Here is a 5,959-nt window from a genome sequence, read left to right as displayed (position 1 = left end):
TGGAGGTGGCTCCAGCACATGTCTGTGTGCTTTGTGTCTCAAGCTTCACTGCCTCTTGCTTTAATTCATTTCATTCTTTATTTTGGAATGTTCTCTCTTCTCGGTTTCCACTTAGGGAAAGGCTACCCATCATTCCTTCAGGGCCTAGTTTAAATGCTATGTCTTCCATAAAGCCTTGTTTAATTCCTACTAGTAAAAATGTCTTTCTTTTCTTAAGACTTCCAATAGAGCTTTGTATTCTCTTATTGTCGGTATCAGAGACTATTTTGTATGAAATTTATTTGGGTAAATGATGTATTTACTGTATTAGATGCTACAATGGATAGAGCATCAGGTGTGGAGTCAGGAAAACCTGAGTTCAAATGCAGTCTCAGAAACTTACTAGCTGACTGGGCAAGTTGACTCTGTTTGCCATAGTTTCCTCATCTGTAAAATGGGGATATTAATGGCACCTGCCTTACAGAGTTGTGATAATCCAGTGAGAAAGTCTCTGGAAAGCACTTGAGACAGCACCTGGCACAGTTATTGTTCAGTCACATCCAACTCTTCATGACTTCATGACCAATAGCACATGGGCAAAAATAAGCCAAATAGAGCTTAAATGATTTATCCAGTTTCATACCACTAGTGTCTGAAGCAGAATCTGCACACGTCTTCCTGATTCCAGGCCCAGCGCTCTATCCTGAACCACCTGGCTGCTTCCATGTGCCTTCTGGCACATAGTAAGTGCTATATAAATCAATCAACAAACATGTTCCACACTGATTATATGCAGCTTTGTAAATATTATTATATATATTATTGTAATAATAAATATATCATTGCTAGATCATAACCCCTTCAGTCTAAGAACGATGTCTTATTTTTCAGTGTAACACCTTTTACAGCTAAAAGAAATACTTTATCTATAAGCTCACAAACCTAAAGTCAGAAATGACATTTGGGGTCAATCAGCATAATCCTCTCAGTTTTTATAGCTGACAATAAAGGGAAGCTCACAAAATTGCATTACTTGATTGAAGTCAGAGGTGCCGATTTTGAATGTAAGTCCCCTGGACTTCAATCCTCAGCTTTTTTGACGTATTACTTCCCCCCCTCAGAGACTGATTCTTCCTCTCTTGCCCAAGCTGAGAGTTCAGGAGCTGTTCGTGGTGATTTGGTGATGCAGCTTTGACCCGCCTTGTTTTCTGCCAGGGCTGGTTAGATCTCTTAGGCAATTCAGTGTTCTTAGTAGCTCATTGTATTAATGTCAGACTTAGTGTGGACACTCAATCAGCTTAGCCAACTGTGGCTTAGAACTCCTGAGCTCAGGAGATCAGCCAGGCTCAGTTTCCCTGGTAGCAGGGATTACCATCTATTTATAGCCTTTTTAATAAACATCGCTGAATTAAATTGGAAATTAAAATTGTTGTATTGTTTTGTGCATCTGTAATTCAGAAATTCTTCATTACCTCTCAAGTGCTTTCTCTTCAGTTAGTTAGCATAAATTGCCATTCAGTATTGGTGAGTAATTGTGTGATTAGAAGTCAGGAAAAGACAAGAATTTTAATTTACATATATATATATATATATATATATACACATGTGTATACACACAATATATGACATATACACATATTTTAAAACAACATTTAGGTTGTGTGTGTGTAATATTTAGAAGAAACACATTTATCTTAAACATATACATATATACACACACACACACACATATATATATAATGGTATGAATATATACACAAACACACATAATTTAGAATTATTTTAAAATAACTAAATATGGTAAATAGTAAAGATGATAGAATAAAGTACAAGAAACCCATATGTAGTAAAATGTATTCATATCAAGTAAAATATCAGAGAAGCAAAATATCTACATACAATTAGCTTGCAAATACAGCCAAATCAAGTATTTTCCTTCTAAATCTTCAACTTTTAGAATTCCTAATCATCTTTTTCTTTCAAGGGATTCAGGAACTGAATCTTAGGTCTTACTTCTTAATTTTTTCAATATCAGAGAGAGATTAGGAAAGGTGGAGATGATAGGAAGGGAAGGAAGAAAAAGAATAGTTTTTTCTTAAATACTTCTCTGGCCATTTTTCTCTTCAAAAGAAAGAAGAAAGGAAGAAAAAAAAGGGGGAAAAGGAAGAAAGGGAGGAAGGAAGAAAGAAAAGAAAACCAAAATTCGCTATGATTATTTCCCCAATCAGAAGTTCTCTTTGTTAGCTGACCTTCTGGGAAGAGATATGTATGTAGGAAATCTCTTACCATGCTTATTTTTTAACTTTCTATAACTGGAGCTTTTGAAAACTGCAATCTGAATATAACAGAGTTCAGCCGGACAGCTAGGGCTACTCAGAGCTCCCACAACTTGTCAGGTACAGGCTGCCCTCTTTCTCCCAATTAACTCAAATTGATGGCAGAACATAATGTTTCTGAATTGCATTTTAGATGGACTTAACAAGTAATTTTATGTGGTTTGATTCCAGCAAGCCGGACCAGAGCCGAATGACCACACCAAGCAGCTATCTTCCCCTTACCACTTTTGAGTTGGGAAGAAGGCTTCTTGACACAGTAAAAAAAAAAAAAAAGCTTCCCCTGTTTTTTTTGCTGTTTTCTTCTGGATAAAAACAAGGATAATTGTTGTCCTGGCTCTGTCTCCCAGCTGTCTCTAATATGTAGTAAAATCAATTAGCAAAGACCATAGCTCATTAAACCTAACAGGAACCCTGCTAAATTTGTTTTTTTTTTTTAAAAAAGACATCCTGTTTTAATCTACATGTCTGAGGATCTGGTCTCTAGGACACATTGCTATCTGTAGCATCAGCAGGGCCGGGATGAGGTAAGAGAATGATAACGCTGAAGGTCACTTCTGCCAGAAAGTGCTCAACGGAAGGCTTGGGAGGGAGGCGGAAGGAAGGGTCGCCTGGGATGGCCCCAACTCCCATCACTCCAAATATTAAGCTATTAATCATAGTGAATGTAAAACAACACATTAGGGTTAGAATTGTTGTCAGAAAACTTGTTTTAAATCATTACCTACGTTACTAATCATTTATTTCTGCAGAGACTTTATTTTAGGATTGAAATATTTTGTTCTTTTTAATTAGAATCATTCACATAAAATTGGAATTTATCATCCTAAGGTAAAGCACACATGTATACATTAAATAGCTCATACATGAGCACATGAGGAAGTTCATGTGGATAGAATGTAGCCGATGACTGAACAAGGGTCTTAGTACCAAGAAAACCTGAGCTTGAGTTCTTCCTCAGATGCATGTTGCTGTCCAACCCTGGCTGAGAGCCATTACTCTGTGTCTCAGTTTCTTCATCTGTAAAATGACATTGAACTCCATAACTTCTAGAGTCCCTTTAAGTTCTACATCTACAATCCTATAAATTGAAAATGGCTGGACCCATGAATAAATAATTGTCTACAGTCCTAAGTTAAATGACTTCTCCAGGATTATGAAACCAGCATGTGGGAGAAATAGATCCTGAGCCCACATTTTCTGCCTTGGAGGCCAGGTCACTTGCCACTATGTCATCTGCTTCTTAGGTGTAAAATTTTTTAAATATTTTAAGATGCAGGTACTGTTGAAAGATATCCATCTCTATTTAGAGTCAAAAGACTGATTAAAATCCTGATGCTACTCACAATGTGCAAGATTTTGGAGAAGCCCATCAACATATCAGTGTCTCAATTTCTTCATCTGTAAAATTAAGTTGGATTCAATGATTTCTACTGTCCCTTCTAGCTCTAGATTTCTTGCAAGCCTGTGAACCTTGTGGATTATTTAGGTCAGAGATGTTTAATCTGGGATATGAACTTTTAAAAAAATTGTTAACAGTATTTCAATATAATTAGTTTCATTTGTAATCCTATGTTTTATGTTTTTAAAATCATTACCCTGAGAAGCTGCTGCCCTACACTGCCAAAGGGGTCCTTGCTACACAAAAGGTAGGAATCCCTTACCTACCTCACAGGTGAGGGAGCTAGAAAGGACATCAGTGATCATCTAGAGCTCAATATATAGATGAGGAAACATCTCCAGATGGGCTGGATATCAGTTCTGGGATGTTGCCAGGACATGATGTCCCAAGGAAGAAACTAAAATGTATATAGGCAGCTGGCTTTTGAGGGCAGACTGTGAGGGAGCCCTTTGCCCCCCCGCCCCCCAAATCTTTCTGTTCCATTTTCACCATGGAAACGTCATGTATCTTCCTCCATACATAGAAAACTCTTGTGTTCTTACTTCCTCCCTCCTGACAAACCTGTTCTTAGGAATTATCCACAGTTTCCTTGTTAGTGGGAACTGAAATCAATCAATTCTACAGTGATTTTCTTTGAAGTCTGATGTCTGTTGAATAAAAGGTTTTGTCCCCCTCAGCAGAGTTTTAGGTTTCCCGAGGAGAAGGTGATGGATAATGAGTAAACTCTTACTAGGTGAAAAGCATTTGCCAAGAAATCACCATTTCTTGGTTCTTGTTCTTAATGTTCTTAATATAAGAACAAGGGAATATTTGATCTTAAGCAGTTTTATATATATATATATATGTATATATACACATATTATATACATATATAATATGCACACACATATGCATGGAATTCCCATTTCATCCAATTGTGCTTTGCCACTGACTTGCCCCCATGATTAGAAGGATCTCCCATTCCTCCTGGTTTTCCTGTGTTCTTTCAACTCTGCTCATATCCCATTTCCTGCAATACTTTTTCCTGATACTTTCCCTCAGCTTTCCACAGCTAATGCCTTCTGAGATTGCTTCCATTTTATACTGCTTATATCTTTCATGTACATAATTGTTGGTATGCTACCTTTCCCTTTAGAATATCCTAATCCCTTCCTTTAGCCCTCCACCACTAATGCCTTCTGAGATTGCCTCCCATTATACTGCTTATATATTTTTTTGTACATAATTATTGGTATGTCCTAATCCCTTTCCTTAGCCCTCTACCACTAATGTCTTTTTTTTCTGAGATTCCCTCCCATTTATATTGCATATATATTTGATGTACATAATTGTTGGTATGCTACCTTTCCCTTTAAAATATTCTAATCCCTTCCCTCAGTTTTCCACAGCTAATGCCTTATGAGATTGCCTCTCATTTATACTGCTTATTTCTTTTTGTCCATAATTGTTGGTATGTCCTAATCCCTTCCCTGAGCCCTCGACCACAAATGTCTTTTTTTCTGAGATTCTCCCCCATTCATACTGCATATACATTTCATGTACATAATTATTGGTATGCTACCTTTTCCTTTAGAATGTCCTAATCCCTTCCCTGAGCCCTCCACCAGTAATGTCTTTTTTTCTGAGTTTGCCTTTCATTTATACTGCATATATCTTTTTTGTCCATAATTATTGGTATGTCTTAATCCCTTCCCTTAGCCCTCCACCACTAATGTTTTTTTTTTCTTTCAGAGATTGCCTCCCATTTATAGTCTATATATTTATCTACATAATTGTTGGTATTCTGCCTTCCCCTTTAGAATGTGAACTCTCTGAGGACAGAGATTATGTTTTTCCTTTCCTTTGTACCCTTACTACAGTGTGGAGTACATAGTAGGTGCTTAATAAATGCCAGTATCCACACTTAGTGAACATGACATAGATGAAGACCCAGCAAGGGAGACAGAAAAACCAGACAAGTAGGGAGAAAGCCAAGGGAGAGATGGGCCATGGAAACCTCAAAGATGCTTGCAGAGTATAACCAGAAAATTCATCAAGTCCCCTTTTCTGGGCTTACAGAAACCGCTTCATGAACATAGCATATACTGTGGGTGAATTGTTTTGTTTTCCTTGTTCTGGATATCATATATATATATATACACGTATGTATGTATGTATAGAAAGAATTTTTGGTCTGAATTTAGTTGGTGAAGAAACCCAAAAGCTTAAAACTGTACCTCCAATAAAGACACAGCAAACTAATTAA

Source organism: Sarcophilus harrisii, chromosome 5 (genome assembly GCF_902635505.1).
Source record: "Sarcophilus harrisii chromosome 5, mSarHar1.11, whole genome shotgun sequence".
In the NCBI taxonomy this organism is placed as follows: Eukaryota; Metazoa; Chordata; class Mammalia; order Dasyuromorphia; family Dasyuridae; genus Sarcophilus; species Sarcophilus harrisii.
The sequence above is the reverse complement of the archived record's forward strand: the minus strand, read 5'-3'. Positions refer to the sequence as shown.